The 18,958-nt window shown below is 41.9% G+C and overlaps 1 protein-coding gene across 1 annotated transcript in view; it reads left to right on the top strand.

The window, feature by feature from the left end:
• The window catches only part of niban1a (niban apoptosis regulator 1a), a gene marked incomplete at its 3' end in the record, with an annotated part of 43,685 nt that overhangs the window by 324 nt on the left and 24,403 nt on the right, over positions 1 to 18,958 (top strand). The gene's annotated exons all lie outside the window — the stretch shown is intronic.

Genomic DNA, 18,958 nt, shown 5'->3' with positions numbered 1-18,958 from the left:
CAATTCAATTCAAAACAGCTTTATTGACATGAACAGTAATATGTTGTTGCCAAAGCGTTTTACAAACTATTTCCTACAAAGATATTTCCATATAACAAATCTCTCTCTCCCAGCTTCTCCTCTCCAGATCAGTGAGACATCGGTGTCTCATTCATTCCTGAGAGTTTCTATACACACACACACACACACACACACACACACACACACACACACACACACACACACACACACACACACACACACACACACACACACAGCCCAGAAACCTGTCTGTCAGGTTTTCTTGTCTCTTCTTCACAGTAATGTTTCCCCGAGGAGTTACACACTGTGGGAGAGTTTTGTGTGTGTGTTTGTGTGTGTGTCCAGTCAATCCAGTCCTGCAGTGTGTGTGTGTGTGTGTGCGTGCGTGTGTGTGTGTGTGAGGGACCTGTTCCTTCCTCTTTGTCCTCCGTCCTCGGCTGCAGGGTGTGTTCATGGGCGTCAACCTGTGCAGGACAAAAAGATGCTGCTCTTCTCTTTGTGCTACAGGTGCACACGGCCCTACGGTGGCCCTGACGCTCCACACACACACACACACACACACACACACACACACACACACACACACACACACACACACACACACACACACACACACACACACACACACACACACACACACACACACATCTTAAGTTTGGTGTCGTCTGTCCGTCCGTCCATTGGCTGTAGAAGAGACTGGGGATGGTTTTACAGTGGCACTACTCCTTTACATTTGACATCACATAGTGAATTCTGTGATATACAGTAGTTTAAAGCAGAAGTAAGGTGAATGTTTGTGTTAATATAAGTCTTAAATAGTTGTATCTTCCGACAGCAATCACTTCTATAGAGTGTTTGGTCTGAAACACGGGTCTGTCAGTCACTCTGCTCTGCTCTGAGCCGAGGAGAAAACTTTTTCTCGTATCCTACAACCTTTATCCAATGAGGAGAGAGAACGGCATAAAGGGGCAGTCCTCTCTGTGTGTGCAGCCAAGGGATGCGCCTGAATGTGGTGACGTAGGGACGAGGACCAATAGATCCATGACGAGGGCGGGGGCTGCTAACTCCATCGGCTGACAAGACGTTATGGTGCGTTCAAGGAAACTCGTAACTCGTGTTTTTCCGACCTGTGAAGTCGTACCAGTTCGATCTGGTACGAGTTCACGGGTCAGAAGTTACGAGTGGCCGTTATAGTGACTTTCACCGGTAAAACAGGTCGGAGAAACACGAGTGGGTTGCCTGGAACGCTACAAAGTCGTAAGTCGTGACTTGAAGCTGTAATTTACGATTTCAAAAGCCTGCCTGGAACGCAGCATTAGCCAAAACCACCGGATCGCTTACTTCTGCTTTAATGTTTGGTGTCGTCTGTCCGTCCGTCCATTGGCTATAGAGGAGACTAGCGATGGTTTTACAGTGGCACTACTCCTTTACATTTGACATCACATAGTGAATTCTGTGACATAGTTGTAGAAGTTTAAGGCGTTGGTGTTTCTAGAGGACAAAGGAGAAGACTCTGTGTCCAATCTGAATATCAACTCCTTCCTTCAGGAAGACGCTTCAGCTCCAGTAAACACAGAAGTAATAGATTTAGATTTCCGTTCATTCCCACCTCCATAACACGACTTCTTCACAAAAAACCGGCTCTGCCTCCTCCACAGTAGAGTAGAAGCAGGTGTTACGGACTTTGAGTCTTATTCTTATTTTATTTTTTCTATTCTTTTAATCTAAATGAATGGTGGTTGTCTATGTGCTCCACGCGCACCATACTTTCTGCAGTTCTCTGGTTGTTGCATAGTTGTATGTGTGTACATGTGTAATTATGCTCTGTGTGTGTATGTGGATGTGTGCGTACACTTGTGTACATGTGAATGTGCAGGTGTATGTGTACCATGTGCTCGCTATATGTATGTGTGGTTTTAGATGCAGCTGTGTCAGCACTTGTGCCCAAGACAAGTTTCCTGTCAAGGACTAATAAAGTTTATCTTAATCTTAATCTTAATCTTAAACTGCAAGGAACTGAGAGAAGCACAAAGGAGGACATGTAAACTCAAAGTCAGGCAGGTTTAAGGCGACTTGACCGTTGTTTGATTCCCACATGTGAAACATGGAGCATCGAGGCGGCTCCAACCGGTTTGGATTCATTCATTCACATTCCACTACGTAGTTTCTCGGCCTTACAATAAAGTTTTTTCAACTCTGCAGACTGAACGCGGTTGCACCAAATTGATGCTGGTACCGGTGCTGTTGCCTGTTAAGGGTTTCTACCACTTCAGTGAGTTTAGAAACCTTATTTTAAGGTTGAAAATCTACATAGTGTTGCTTTAAAGCACCTTCGCACCTGCTTTGTACAGTTCGCTTGGAACAAATTAAAATCCTCCACCCTCCATCGGTGCAGAGTGCAGAGCTGCTTCAACAGGTGTGAATACAGCATTAGTAATCAAACTCAGGTGTGGACCGAACCAGCGGACCGAGGAGGTGGTCGGATGTCTGAAGGTGTTTAAGCCGGATCAATATCAGAACAAGGAGCTCTCTATGATCATTTAAAGGGATAGTTCACCCTAGAATGATATTTCGCTCATTATCTACTCACCCTCATGTTGACTAAGGGCTGGAAGAATTTTCAGAGTCCACCGTCCCTTCTCTTAGTTACAGGGGGTCTTAGCGTAGCAGTGCATTTCAATGCAACGGTTGCAAAGGGACACCAGAGCTCTTCGTAAAAAAACACACACAAAAAAACATCCAAATACCTCCATGATGCTCGTATGTAATGTCCGTCTTGTGCTGAAGCCCCAAATTGCGTAATTGTCCCGAAAAAAATTAAATAAGTCTATATTTTAAGCTTGTTTGTAGCGGAAGCTTCTCGAAGCTCCTCTTCCTGGTCCGTCCAAATATCGCGTGATTTGCGCCGGTGTCAGTGCGGTTACTGCGAATCACGCGAGATTTGGACGGACCAGGAAGAGGAGAAGAAGAAGAAGACGAGAAGCTTCCGCTACAAACAAGCTTAAAATATAGACTTATTTAATTTTTTTCGGGACAATTACGCAATTTGGGGCTTCAGCACAAGACGGACATTACATACGAGCAGCATGGAGGTATTTGGATGTTTTTTTGTGTGTGTTTTTTTACGAAGAGCTCTGGTGTCCCTTTGCAACCGTTGCATTGAAATTCACTGCTACGCCGAGACCCCCTGTAACTCAGAGAAGGGACGGTGGACTCTGAAAATTCTTCCAGCCCTTAGTCAACATGAGGGTGAGTAGATAATGAGCGAAATATCATTCTAGGGTGAACTATTCCTTTAACTTCCACTTCCTCCATCCCAGATGTTTCTAACCAATGATTGAACGACGTCAGCAAACACGTGGCTTCATGTTCTGGTCCACATGAAGAAAGAGCAACAGCAAAGAAACAACTAAAAGTAGATGTAGCTGGTGTGAAAACGCCTCAGTTTGATGAGAGAGTGAAATCAGCTCTCGGTGAGTTGTTGGGTTTCATCTTTTCTTCTTTTTGATCTTTGTTTCTGTCTTGAGGAAACTGGAGTTTTGAGAAATATTGTGATTTTGAACCAGAAGTTCCTTTCAATCAATCAGTCTTGTGTCTTGATTGATTGATTGATTGATTGATTGATTGATTGATTGATTGATTGATTGATTGATTGATTGATTGATTGATTGATTGATTGATTGATTGATTGATTGATTGATCGATCGCCGCAGTCGATTGAGGAGATTTGAGTGTGTTTTGTTGAATGGGACTGAACCTGGGGAAGCTTTGGTTCAGGACTTAAGCTCTAACCTGAGGTTCAGTCTCTATGCACAGGTCTACACCTCCCTGTGTGTGTGTGTGTGTGTGTGTGTGTGTGTGTGTGTGTGTGTGTGTGTGTGTGTGTGTGTGTGTGTGTGTGTGTGTGTGAGAGAGGTCAACCACCCAGCTGTTGTAAACAAGTAAAAGGTGAAGCTGAGTAAGCATCAACAACAGCTCAGAACAACAACGACAACGATGACGACAAAGAGGAGGAAGAGGAGATGGAAGATTTTTTATTTTTTTTAACTGGATGTTGGATGTTGACGGTGGCTGCGTTGCCTCTGCTGTTGTTGCCATGGTTACAGGACACATCTCATATGTTGAAGACGGGTGTGGAAATGTGATTCCAAGATCTGTGTGTGTGTGTGTGTGTGTGTGTGTGTTTACTGTGTTAGTGCTCAGCGACGGCCCAGAGGGAAACCAAACCAGCCTCCGGCCTCGTGTGTGTTTTATTTTAATGGGATCCTCCGACTGCTCTAGTTTTCCCTGACTGACTAAGACTAAGAGGATTTAACATTTGAAAGCTTTAAAAGTTTGACTCTCCAGAATTAACAATGTAGATATCAACAACGTCTTTCTGACTGGTCCTAACTACATTTTGAATAGTTGGATTTTTCAGTTTTGCCTCTTGTCAAAAAGAACATTTCAGATGCACAACTACGTTCTTCTTTCTACAGAAGACGTCACTTTAACCATTCATGTGTATGGGGTTTGTCATTACAGATATCTACAATTCAGTTGCAGATATCAACTATGTGAATTACAGATATCTGTAACTGAATTACGACTAGTACTAATTCCAGTTTGAGATATCTACAACGTCATTTCGCCTAGTCAAAACTTAATTACAGATATCTGAACAGGGACATGTAGATATCTTTAATTGAGGTGAATTAAAGATATCTAGAACTGGAATTATGACGAGTCAGAATCAAACTGTAGATATCTCAAACTGGAATTAGTACTAGTTGTAGTTCAGTTACAGATATCTGTAATTCACATAGTGGATATCTGCAACTGAATTGTAGATATCTGTAATGACCATAGACTGTAAAGAGAATGGCCGTAGCATCTGTGACGTCCCCCATTGGTTTTGGGGAGTCGTTTTTGTGACTCCAACATGGCGGCCTGAACAGCGCCATGTTGGATTGGCCGGCCGAGAACCCGCCCACTGGCCTCGAAGCAGCTGTCCACGGAGCTGCTCGGACCTGTCACTCAACGTTTCCGCGCCCTAATTGGCCAGAGTTTTAACCTAATAACAGTAAAACGGTAGAGTTAAACCCCCTCAGAGTGTGTGCGGGGGTAGAAACTATCGGTTGAGACCAAAAAACGTGCTGACACCAGGCTTTTAACATGTTTATTGAGGATGTAAAGTCAGTGATTTTAACATGGGGGTCTATGGAGAATGCTGCTTTCTGACACCAGCCCCCAGAGGAAGAAGAGGGGATTGCAGTTTGTTGAACGCGGAAGTGACTTCACTTCTCAGACCCACAACTGCCCCCTTGGTGATGACAAACACCATACACATGAATGGTTACAGTGATGTCATCTGTCCTAGGAAGAATGTAAGGCAAGGCAAGGCAATTTTATTTGTATAGCCCGTTTTTACCAACAGTTTGTCTCAAAGGGCTTTACATCCCATCATAACAACATCCTCTGTCCTTAGACCCTCACATCCACGGAGGAAAAACTCCATGGAAAACCCTTTTAACAGGGAAAACCAGGAGAAAGCTCAGGGTGAGCAACAGAGGAGGGATCCCTCACCCAGGACGGACAATGTAGTTGTGGATCTGAAATGTTCTTTTTGACAAGAGGCAAAACTGAATCACAGAGATCTGACTGCAACACATCCAGTCTGACTGTTCAATGTTAAAATGTCTTGTCATAACTGACTCTGAAGTGGACGGTGGAGTGTGTGTCAGACGTCAGTGTCTCTGAGGGAGAAGTGAACACATTCCCCAGCAGGTTGGGCCGGGCGGCTGCTGGGTGGAGTTGCACCGAGCCACCACACTTCTCCTTCTTCTGACAGAAAGAAAGAAAGAAAGAAAGAAAGAAAGAAAGAAAGAAAGAAAGAAAGAAAGAAAGAAAACATGTGATTCATAAACGGACGGCCGTTCCAGTTTGTGGCCGATCCCTCGACACCGAGCAGCAGCAGCAGCAGCAGCAGCAGCAGTTTTTCAGACTGATGTCATCCTCCGCTCCGCTCTGCTCTCATTCCTCCGATGCTGCTCGCCTTGTTTCACTCCGTCTCATCTTTCCCGTTTCCTTCCCATGCGGCCGAGTCGAGTGCCAGACTGGAAACAGCTCATGTTTGTTTGATTGACTGGATGTTTTTTAGTTTCTGGCATTTTGCCTTTTTAGTTTGGCAGCGGCGGCGGCAGAGTTGAGCAAGAGAGAGAGAAAGAGTTTAGAGTCTGACATGACACGCACTGCAAAAACTCTACATCTTTCCAAGAATATTTGACTTATTTATTGTCAAAATGTCTCATTTCTAGTCAAAACTAATCTCTTTCCCCTTTAACTAAGACTCATCACCTAAAAATTAACTTGTTTTTAGATCATTTTCACTTGTTTCAAACTCATTTTCACTTGATGTAAGTAGAAAAATCTGCCAGTGAAATAAGAAAGAAAAACTTGCTCCACTATCAGATTTTTCTACTTATTTCAAGTGAAAATCTGCTTGAAAGAAGTAAAAAGTGTCTAAAAACAAGCTGCTTTTTATGTGATGAGTCTTATTTTAAGTAGAATGAGATTTGTTTTGACTAAAAATAAGATAAATATTCTTGGTAAGACGTTGAGTTTTTGCAGTGCTGGATGCTGCGGTCTTGTGGCTGTGTGGTATGCACCTTAACTATTCGTCCATCGGGCTCCAGTGAATGAATTTCTTTGATTATAAAAAGCCGCCGCGGTGACTCAGAATATGAAATATCTTCTGGGTTTCTGGGCTGTTGCTGGTTTAGTGAGCGGACAGATACTGATCTGATGTGTGATGACTGTAAAGACTTCATAATGAGATCCCAGAGGCCGTCGTATTTCACTGATTATTCCAGTGTGCGTCCTCTCTCCGCTCTGTGAAACCATGAAAACAGAAGATAGATCCAAACCACAGGTACAGAAGTTATTTACGGTGATGACGAAGACAAAGATGATGATGAGGGTTATGATTTATTTGTCTGAGCAGAATATTTGAGCCGTCCTACATCATCCACATCTGGCCGAGCACTGATCCGTCTTTATTGTCCACATGTTTTATTAAAGACTCGACATGGTGCGACATCTGTCTGCTGCTCCGGTGCAGGCCGCCGCGGTCTGAGTCTGTCACCGTGAACTCTTCTCATCGTGCACTGCAAAAAGTCAAAATCTTACCAAGAATATTTCTCTTATTTTTAGTCAAAACCAATCTCATTTTACTTAAAATAAGACTCATCACATTAAAAGCAGCTTGTTTCTAAGACATTTTTTACTTCTTTCAAGCTGATTTTCACTTGAAATAAGTAGAAAAATCTGATAGTGGAGCAAGTTTGTGAAAATTAGTTTGAAAATGATCTAAAAACAAGTTCATTTTTAGGTGATGAGTCTTATTTTAAGTGGAAAGAGGTTAGTTTTGACTAAAATTGAGACATTTTGACAAGAAATAAGACAAATATTCTTGGAAAGATTTTGAGTTTTTGCAGTGAGGACGATTATTGAGACCAGGACCAGGACTCTGTGGTACCACCGACTTCCTGAACAACTCAGCTTCTGCTAGAAAAAATGTTGTCAGAGGTTTTGTGATTGGTCCGTCCTCGAGTCCCAAAGATGAAATAGTTCCCTCAAGGTGCCGTTGAGATGTTGCATTCACAAGGGTTATAAGGTCATTGTAACTTTGACCTTTCACCTTCAACCACTACCAAAATTCTCAGATCCCCCTTTCCCACCGGCCAAAGAACCAGTTTAAACTCGCTAACAACCGGCTTCTGACGCCGGTGGGAAAGTCTCACTGACCCGAGTCGACCGACATCAAATGACTCTGCTCCAGTCGGCTCGCAGTGGGAATGTCTGATCCGGGTCAACCTGCTAATTTACGTGACGTAGCGCCACTCGTGCAAGACGCTTTGTTGGAACCAAGGGGGCAGTTGTGGGTCTGAGAAGTGAAGTCACTTCCACGTTCAACAAACTGCAATCCCCTCTTCTTCCTCTGGGGGCTGGTGTCAGAAAGCAGCATTCTCCATAGACCCCCATGTTAAAATCACCCACTTTACATCCTCAGTAAACATGTTAAAAGCCTGGTGTCACAACGTTTTCTGGTCTCAACCGATAGTTTCTACCCCCGCACACACTCTGAGGGGGTTTATCTCTACCGTTTTACTGTTATTAGGTTAAGATTCTGGCCAATTAGGGCGCGGAAACGTTGAGTGACAGGTCCGGAGACCGCTGCTTTGAGGCCAGTGGGCATGGCGCTGTTCAGGCCGCCATGTTGGAGTCACAAAAATGACTCCCCAGAACCAATGGGGGACGTCATGGGTGCTACGTCCATTCTTTTTACAGTCTATGGTTGGAACTCAACATGGCACCACTCTGACAAGACAGAGAGAAAAGAGCTTCTCATGATCCGTGGGGAAGAGGAGGGAAAAACCACTGACCACCGCCGTAGTGTTCACGTAGCGTTAGAGTTATAAACACGTGATGGACACTTGTTTTCACGTGCGTAGAGATATGTGTGCTGTTCCTTTTAAATATATTTATAATATTTTAATATTATAAGTTTTAAACAACCACCTCACCAGCTTCCCTGCTGTTGTTTTTTTTTTTTGCTGCTTGTTTACTTTGCTGTTTTCTGTCACACTGACGTTGTTGTCAACGCGATCATACCTGGGGTTTTTGGGCCAGTGGAAAGGAGCCAGCGAGTCGACCTGCGTTTGTTGTTATTTGTTGGTTTTACAACCGGTCTTTGTTCCTGTCCTGAGGACGGTCGTGTCCCGGGGCCGAGGTGGAAGTAGAAGCTCATTTGAGTTTTTAGAAACCTGGATCTCTGTGTTTTGTTTGTGGTTAAACACACTGACACTCCCTCTGACATTTAGGGATGTTGCATTCAGGTCCCTGACTGCTGAGTCGATCATCCATCAGGTGCATAGATATAAACACGTAGATGCTGCATTTCTGACCATAGACATATACAGTACGTCTGACAAGCAGTCAGACCCTTGTAGAACAAATTTCAGTCTGAGTATGTAAGGGTATGTTAAATATATATAAAAAAATATATATATGAAATTTTTGTTGTTGTTGTTGTATCATATGTCTGACATTTATAATAAACCAAACGGCTTGAAAATCGGTTGAATATTCAGTGAGTTCTGGTGATTTTAATGGTTGATAGACGTCTGCCTCTGTTGACTACAGCAGGAAGTAGACACGGCTTCCCCCTGACCAAGATGGCCGCCGCGTTGATGCATCGTTCCAATGGACAGCAGCGTCAGAGGCAGCAGCTATGATCTATGTGTATATCTATGGATCAGGTGAATGTTTTTGGTAACACTTTACTTGAATAGGTATTCATCAGATTGACATAACAGCTGTCATAAACATCAATGAATACTTATGACAGCTGTCGTTAAAGCAGAAGTAAGTGGTCCGGTCGTTTTGGCTAATGCTGCGTTCCAGGCAGGCTTTTGAAATCGTAAATTACAGCTTCAAGTCACAACTTACGACTTTGTAGCGTTTCAGGCAACCCACTCGTGTTTCTCCGACCTGTTTTACCGGTGAAAGTCACTATAACGGCCACTCGTAACTTCTGACCCGTGAACTCGTACCAGATCGAACTGGTACCACTTCACAGGTCGGAAAAACATGAGTTTCCTTGAACGCACCATAACAGTCCTCTACGTCGCCACATTCACGGCGTTCCTTGGCTGCACACACAGCCCTGCATGCCGTTCTCTCTCCTCATTGGATAAAAACTGTAGGATACGATAAATGTTTTCTCCTGGGCTCAGAGCAGAGCAGAGTGACTGACAGACCCGTGTTTCAGTCCAAACCAGGGGTGAAAGTAAGCCGGTACGGTCCGGTACTGCGTACCACTAAAAGATTCAGAGGCGGTACGCAGTACCAGGAAGATCATGAGAGAGATAAAAAAAAAAAAAAGTAAAAAAAAATAATAAATCTAATTTCACATGAATTCCCTGTGGTTTGAAATGATTTCTGTGAAATTGTCTCGGTTATTATTATAACACATAGTGTTACGAGATCCCGACCCGATCAAAGACAGAGACATGATACTTTCTGTGCGCAGCAGCGCTCTGCCCTGGGACGTCAGCAGCACCACCGGCAGCAGCTGCAGTGTGCAGCTGTGCACCGCGGAACGCGCGCCGCTCGCTCACTGCTGCTGAAGACTGAACCTTTTTTTCCGGTACCGTGAAACTTTGCCCTCAGCGCGTCGTGGCGAGTCCTGTCGGGACCGACGCGGACGTTACACGCGGGCCAGAGCACGCGCTGGGTCTCGGTGCGGCTATGTCGAGCTCGCGGTCTGTTTATGTGAACGCGGCTCCAGCTGCTCGGTGTGCGCCACAGCGGTGGTGCGCGTTTAGACCATAGTAGGCTACATCCATGATGGTTTGAAGCAGAGAAAAAACAAACGAAACGGAGCTGAAAAATGAAACAATAAGTCAGTTTTGCACCAGTCTGTGGAAACAGCCTAAAGTGAATGAATGACAGCAACAGTTGTCATTGAACTACTGGAAGATAAAAGTAATGACTACATGACTTTCCGTTTGTGTTTGGGCATATTTACCACTTTAACTCTGTTTTTACTTCATTGTTAAACCACAGTAGGCTAGAGCTTAAATACAAGTTTGATGAGAAACTGTTATTTATTTATTAAATAAAGTAGCCAATTTAGAAGCACATGTTTTTTTTCTTCTAATTAAATCGTGGTATTGTATATGTATCGAGAATCGTGGAAATTTACTAGTATTGGTGTCGATATATAAGAAAGCTCCAGCCTCGATGGCGAGACCGCAGGCTGTTTGCAGGCTATGATATGTTCTTTTTTATTTATTATGGGGATCAATAGGCTACCTGACATTGTCCTGGGCCAGTGGTTAGAATGGTGGGGCCAGCGATCTTCAAAATTTCCTTTATTGTACCCCTGACCCAGCCTTCGAAACGTGTACCACGTTTAACGTTTGTTGCAAAATGTCCCAATTAAAATCAGTAATAATATCAATAATGCAGAGAAAAATAACTTTTGGTAATAGTACCGGCAAGAATTTAAAACTACTTTCACCCCTGGTCCAAACACTCTATAGAAGTGATTGCTGTCGGAAGATACAACTATTTAAGACTTATATTAACACAAATATATCACTTACTTCTGCTTTAAGTGTCATTCAGTAAGTTATGTCACTTTTGATGCAAAGTTGACATTATTTGAGATGTTCCTTGTTATGAGAACTTGACATCATTTTTAAAGTTTGTCCATTAGGTCTGCTATGACAGTTTAAACTGTCTTTATGTCAAGTTGTCAGAACAAAAACATCTCAAACAATGTCAACTTTGCATCAAAAGTGACATAACTTACCGAATGACACTTAACCACAGCTGTCAGAAGTATTCATTGATGGTTATGACAGCTGTTATGTCAATCTGATGAATACCTATTCAAGTGAAGTGTTACCATGTTTTTTACTAAAGTTGAAGGTCCATGAAGGCATCACTGAGCTGTTGAGATGAAAGCAGCTTCTAGATGTGTTGGAGCTCTGGTCTGATGAGGTTAGAGGATCTACAGTGGGTTAAAGCTCCTCTTCCAGCTGGACCAGCTCCTTCCCTCTCCTGTGTGTCGGAGCTCTGCAGCAGTAATGAGGGTTTTTTTATTGTGGCCTCACTAACAACGGCTGCAGCAGCTGCAGAGTTTCTGGCATTCCCAGTCTTTGTTTTTGCTGTCAGAGCTCCATTCCTCATGCTGTGTCACTCCTCGGCCCGGCCGCCTGCAGCTGCAGATTACACATTACACATTACACACTCCCTCAGACATCCAGAGGAGCCCAGGAACCCAGACTTTCCTCTTTTCTTTCTCTCTCTCTCCGCCCCGGTTTGTTTCGATCCGACTCCTCTCCTCTCCACAAAGAGAGGAAACGGCCGCTCTGCTGGAAACCCACCTGTTGTTTACTCAGACCGTCCAGGCAACACAATGCAAATACACACCTCAGTCTGCTGCCATGCAAACCAGAGGACACACTGGGACCGGGACTGGACGAGCCTCGTTACACCATCAGTTCACAGGGAAACATTCAACACACCGAGACAAACACAGATTTTCAGATGGATTCATCTGTTACAAGGTGACCGCAGGCCCTTAAAAAGTCTTAAATATAAATTTTCTTACTAAATAAAGGCCCCAAAATTGTCTTAAATCCAGATTGTTTTGATCTTAAAGGGATAGTTCAACATTTTGGCAAATTGGCCCATTGCCATAATCCCTATAGTCATAGCAGTAGGTTCGTTACCTTTAATTGTCGGTGCAAGCTGTTTTTAGAACAGCGGAGCAGAGCCGTGAGCTGCTCAGAGCTACGCTACGGAGGCTCATTATGGGATTTCTTGGTTTCCCTCATCAAACTCATCAAATACACAATCCAACAACTCCACAACGCTCTGGTGGACAAGTTGTGAGCTGCACATTCACCACACTATGAGATAATAACACAACGTTACCACACAGAGTTGTTTTAGAGTTGTTGGATTGTGTATTTGATGAGTTTGATGAGGGAAACCAAGAAATCCCATAATGAGCCTCCGTAGCGTAGCTCTGAGCAGCTCACGGCTCTGCTCCGCCGTTCTAAAAATAGCTTGCACCGACAATTAAAGGTAACGAACCTACTGCTATGACTATAGGGATTATGGCAATGGGCCAATTTGACAAAATGTTGAACTATCCCTTTAATCCGACTATAACTGGACAACTGAATTTCACACAGTCCAACCAGCGAACCGAGTCGTTTGTACAGACTACAGCCTCTTTTCTAAGTTATTTATTTCCATTTCTTACTTGGTGACAGAAATGTCAACAGAGAGGAGAAAGGAGAGCGTTAAATACAAACGAAATAAAACTAAATGAGCAGCGCTACAAAATAAACTGTATACAACATGAGCTGAAAAATGACCTAGTGAATCATTTTTACATCAGTAAAAAGCACCTTAACTGTTGATTTTATTAAACTGACGTCAGTGGCTTTTAATTGGAAAGAGTAGCCTATATTTAGACTTTTGGACTGTATTTCTTCTGCAAGTATTAGTTAGATTTAGTTTAAAGTCGTATTAAAAAGGTCTTAAAAAGTCTTAAATTGAACTTGTTGATGCCTGTGGTTACGTATTATATATCTCTGTTTGCAGAAAACAGCCGTGGTCAGGGTGTGGTTAGCACAGATTAGCATAAACACTGGACACATGAGGTGTGTGTGTGTGTGTGTAACTTATCCTCCGTCAGGAACAAGGATTTTTAATTTAAGAATAATAAGAATTTAAATCTGCAGCATGCTAACAGACAATGACAATGAACTGAACAACAGTGTCTCTATGTCCTGAGTGATATGTGCTGTGTATTATTAGAACATATTCACCCTCTGGATACATGAGGAGTCGTGTACGAACATGTGCATTTGTATTTTAGTGATAATTATGTTCAAAGTACTTCACAAAATGATAACAACAGAAAAAATACAATGTTTATTTAGTGTAAAATCCACAAATATAATAATGTACATATAGTAGCTACACAGGCGTTTGGATGGATATGTAGTTATGTAACATACTGTGTCTACAAAACAGACATTACATAACTATACATCATCAGCAAGAAGACATGTAGAATAGTTTCACCTGCTAACTGCATGTTTAAGCTTTTACATACATGTTTTATATTTTATATTTGTATATATGTCCAACCAAAACTTTATATGAGAGTAATAGCGCCCGACACAAAAACCTCCATAAAACTACACAACAACCATTTAATATTCCTCCACACTGCTCGTCCACTGCAATCCAAGTGTCCTGAAGGGAGATAGTCCAGAGTTCACTGGAGACTACGTCGGCAAATTCAATAAAAGACTGTTTAGGCTGTAAAAATGTCCTCAATGACGTAGTTTCCAGTAAACTCTGGACTATCTCCCTTCAGGACACTTGGATTGCAGTGGACGAGCAGTGTGGAGGAATATTAAAGGGATAGTAGCATTTTTTTTTAAAGTGGGGTTGTATGATCTACAAATAGCTCCTAAGTACTTTAATTGCAGTAGAAGACTCTCTGCACTCCTCCCGTTAGCAACGCCAGCCCATAATAGCCCTGCCCAGAGATTTACAACATACAGTGTTGTGAACAGACCCAAAGAAACGGCCTATTTTCACGGCCTAAAAGAGGTTTTACCTGAAAAATAAATACACAGTTCCATTGTTCGCTATAATATAATTTTTTCCAGCCCTTCAAAGTGCAGGAAAAACGCAGTTTTTATTTGGACCGAACCAACTGCTGATCGGCGGGCGCTAACCCTGGGCGGAGGGATACGTGAGTTGGTTAGGTCCAAATAAAAACTGTGTTTTTCCTGCACTTTGAAGGGCTGGAAAAAATTATATTATAGTGAACAATGGAACTGTGTATTATTTTTCAGGTAAAACCTCTTTTAGGCCGTGAAAATAGGCCGTTTCTTTGGGTCTGTTCACAACACTGTATGTTGTAAATCTCTGGGCAGGGCTATTATGGGCTGGCGTTGCTAACGGGAGGAGTGCAGAGAGTCTTCTACTGCAATTAAAGTACTTAGGGGCTATTTGTAGATCAACCCCACTTTTAAAAAAAATGATACTATCCCTTTAAATGGTTGTTGTGTAGTTTTATGGACGTTTTTGTGACTCTCATATAAAGTTTTGGTTGGACTATAGGAACCGGCCTCCCTGGTCTCCAGATGACCTTTGAGGAATAAAAAGTAGATTCATCCATACGTTCGTTACGTGGCTGAATCGGTTCGAGCTCTGATCTGCACCTGAGAGAGGAGCTTACACAACACAACACAGCACACACACACACACACACACACACACACACACACACACATATGTCTGTCACCACACACACACAAAGAGAGACACTTTGTTTACATGTTTCTGCTCTGCAGCGACTTGTTCACGGTCTCAGGGTTTTTTTCCTTCAGCACCGTGACGCTCTGTTGTATCTGTCTTCATCTGAACCTGGACTGTGGAACGACCTGCACTGCAAAAACTTAAAATCTTTCCAAGAATATTTGTCTTATTTCTTGTCAAAATGTCTCATTTCTAGTCAAAACGAATCTCTTTCCACTTAAAATAAGACTCACCACCTAAAAATTTACTTGTTTTCAGATCATTTTCACTTGTTTCAAACTAATTTTCACTTGAAATAAGTAGAAAAAGTTTTTTGTGCTTGTAATAAGGAAGAAAAACTTACTCCACTATCAGATTTTTCTACTTATTTCAAGTGAAAATAGGCTTGAAATAAGCGCGGTGAGTCTTATTTGAGGTATAATAAGATTTGTTTTGACTAGAAATGACATTTTGACTAGAAATAAGACAAATAATCTTGGTAAGATTTTGAGTTTTTGCAGTGTGCCACAGATTGAATAGACTCTGTGTTTTTATCGTCCTTTTATTGCTTCTGTTCCACATCCACTCGCTCTGTTCGTCCTCGTTTAGACTGAGGGAGATTTAATGTCTGAGTAACTTTCCTCTTCTCCATCCTGATTCACTTTTAATGTTGTGGCTTTTAACAGTTTATAAAATCATTATTATCATTATTTTATCGTTACGGTTATAGTTTTTAGTTCTGCTGAGCTGTAGAGCCTCGGCCAGCAGCAGCAGCAGCAGCAGCGTGTGAGAGTCGACTGTGGTGGAAACTTGAAGCTGGATGTCCGTGTCTCTGCATACCTGTTCACTGAGTGTGTGTGTTTGAAGTGACAACAATGACAAGTGCTGACACGCCACTACACACACACACACACACACACACACACACATGAAAGAGAGACAAAAGAACAGTGTAATTCCTTGTGACACGTCCATCTTTCATGTTTTTTCTCTCCACAAACATCAGATTTTTTACTGTTGAAGGTGGAAAAACTGAACAGTTGAGATTTTTCTCGAAGCTCAAGAGATTGTAGTTGTTGTTATTTGTATCATTATTATGGGATGAGATGAGAGGAGGTTGAGTTTTTTACATGTTTGTGTATGATTGATACCTTTTTTTTCAACACTTTATTGAAAAAAATCCAATTACAGTCAGAAAATTGACCTTTTGATAAGACAAAACAGAGTCTGGCATCTCACATTAAGAAAATAAATACATAGGCCTACATATGAGACATAAAGTGAATGAAATATGTCAGTACAGGTATAAAGTTAAACATAATACACTGCAAAAACTCAAAATCACCAAGAATATTTGTCTTATTTCTAGTCAAAACAAATCTCATTCTACTTAAAATAAGACTCATCACATTAAAAAGCAGCTTGTTTTTAGACACTTTTTACTTCTTTCAAGCAGATTTTCACTTGAAATAATTAGAAAAATCTGATAGTGGATCAAGTTTTTCTTCCTTATTACAAACACAAAAAACTTGCTTTCACTGGCAGATTTTTCTACTTATTTCAAGTGAAAATTAGTTTGAAACAAGTGAAAATTATCTAAAAACAAGTAAATTTTTAGGTGATGAGTCTTAGTTTAAGTGGAAAGAGTTTAGTTTTGACTAGAAATTAGACATTTTGACAAGAAATAAGACAAATATTCTTGGAAAGATTTTGAGTTTTTGCAGTGTGATAGCCTACTTTTTTTTAATAAAAGAAAAAAAGAAAGAGGAAAACAGGAACATATCACATTCCTCTAAGAATAGTAATAGAGAATTTGGCTTTTGTATGTTTGATACCTGGTGGATTGTTTGATTAGCTGTGATGTCATAGTTTTTTTTGATTTCGGGAGAACTTTATCAAACACAAACACGTGGTCGGTCAGAGCTGCAGTCGTGGTCGTATCCCTCCGCCACTCAGACTATAGTCCCAGCCAGGTGAAGTGTGTGTGTGTGTGTGTGTGTGTGTGTGTGTGTGTGTGTGTGTGTGTGTGTGTGTGTGTGTGTGTGTGTGTGTGTGTGTGTGTGTGTGTGTGTGTGTGTTTGTGTGTCGAGGTGGAGCAGCCGGTCTCTCCGGTGCGTCACTCCGTCATAGCTCACATACCACACACACATCGCAGTCATTCAAAGAAAACTTTATTATCCCCCGAGGGACAGTTTGTTGGAAGGTGTCCTCGATCACTGATGATGGCTGGATGTCAGGAGGCGTGTCGCCGTGGTAACCCTGGCCTAGAATAATAAAACCATTTATGGAGCTTTAACACAAACATCTACCTTTATACTGTTTATTGCTTGGCTCTGATTGGCCGAGCCTGCTCCAATCAGTAGAAGACCGTCCTCTGATTGGATGGTCAGGTCAGGTGTCACATGACAGTGGAAAGATAAAAAGAGAGAAAGAGGAAGTAGCTACTTTCACAAGTCTGACAGCTTACAGGGGATTGGCTGAAGACCGGCCGGTACGTCAGCTTGTGATTGGACGGAGTTAAGAATGAGTGGGCGGGGCTTAGAGGGAACAGGAAACGGTGCTTTGACTTATATTAGGAGCTGGAAGCAGGATGTCCAGGTGTGTGTGTGTGTGTGTGTGTGTGTGTGTGTGTGTGTGTGTGTGTGTGTGTGTGTGTGTGTGTGTGTGTGTGTGTGTGTGTGTGTGTGTGTGTGTGAGGTCAATGGGGGACATGAGAGACACACCGACCTTTTACATTCAGTATTGTTCAGACCTGAAGGAAAAAACAAGGAGCTCCCCTGAGGTTCCTCATCACACACACACACACACACACACACACACACACACACACACACACACACACACACACACACACACACACACACACACACACACACACACACACACACACACGCAACTATTTAACCTTTAAAATCACATAATGAACTAATTAAGTAAAAAAAACTCTTAAAAACCCTTAAATAGTGATTCATTTTTAAAAGGTTTCCTTAACGCAGGTTAAGGGTTTTATTGTGTTTCTATTTTAAAACATACAAAATGCCTTTTCATGTGAATTTTAAGGTGCAAATAAATTCATTCTCTTTTAAGGGACTGTAATGCTGAATTTTAAATGACATAAGATCATTACGTTAATCTGAATTATTGGACAAGTTAGTGGATTCAGAAACAAACAAATTGAAACCCCTTAAATGACCATAGTGATGAATTAAGGGCTTTTCTTAGGTTTAAATGTAAGGATTGTTTAACTTTAAGGAGTTTATCTTCTTGAAAATGAACCTGTTTTAGCTCAAAATCCCTTTAAAAGACACTAAACCACTTAGATTTACGGATATTAATACGTAATATTCATACACAATTTATTTTCATGCTCCTTGTTTGTTAGATGAGTTTGAATATGAAATTAAATGATTTTTGGATAATAAAAATAAATCCATATGATGCATGGCTGTGTGTGATGCAACACCTCAGCATCTGTTTCCATAGTGATAGTGGTGTGTGTCTGGTCAGTGAGAGGTGAACGGACCGGTAGTTTATAGTTTAGTTTATTATCATTATGAGACTTTAAAGCTCATAAACAGTTGTTTCAGTGTTTTTCCTGAGGAGACGAAGAGTTTCCACAAGAAACCTGGAAAATGTTTTTATGTGAAAGACAGAGAGAGAAACGCTGCTGCAGCTTGGTTTTGTTTTTCCTGTCAGGAATCTGTCCTGAAACCTGAAGCAAAATTTTCTCTGGAAGCCGATTGTGTGTGAGAATAAAAAAAACCTGTTGGCACACGACGGGTTTGATCCTCGGGGGCTGCCGTAGATCACCGCGGTGTCAGCTGGAGATAAAAAGATCTGGATCGTGTCTCCGACCCGTCCTGACTGAACCTGCAGAGAGACGCAGAGAGCTCATGAGCACGCTTTTATCAACTCATTAAAGGGATAATGAATTATTTATGGAAACAGTAAAAATTTGATTAAATGTCCTCAACAAGTTTGTCCTGTTGATCTAATCAGATTCTGTCTTGATGGATAAAAGGCTCGAGTTGTTACGGCGCTGATGGAAACAGTT

Source organism: Trachurus trachurus (genome assembly GCF_905171665.1).
Source record: "Trachurus trachurus genome assembly, chromosome: 4".
In the NCBI taxonomy this organism is placed as follows: domain Eukaryota; kingdom Metazoa; phylum Chordata; class Actinopteri; order Carangiformes; family Carangidae; genus Trachurus; species Trachurus trachurus.
Note: the sequence above shows the minus strand (reverse complement) of the source record. Positions and strands in the feature narration are given on the sequence as shown.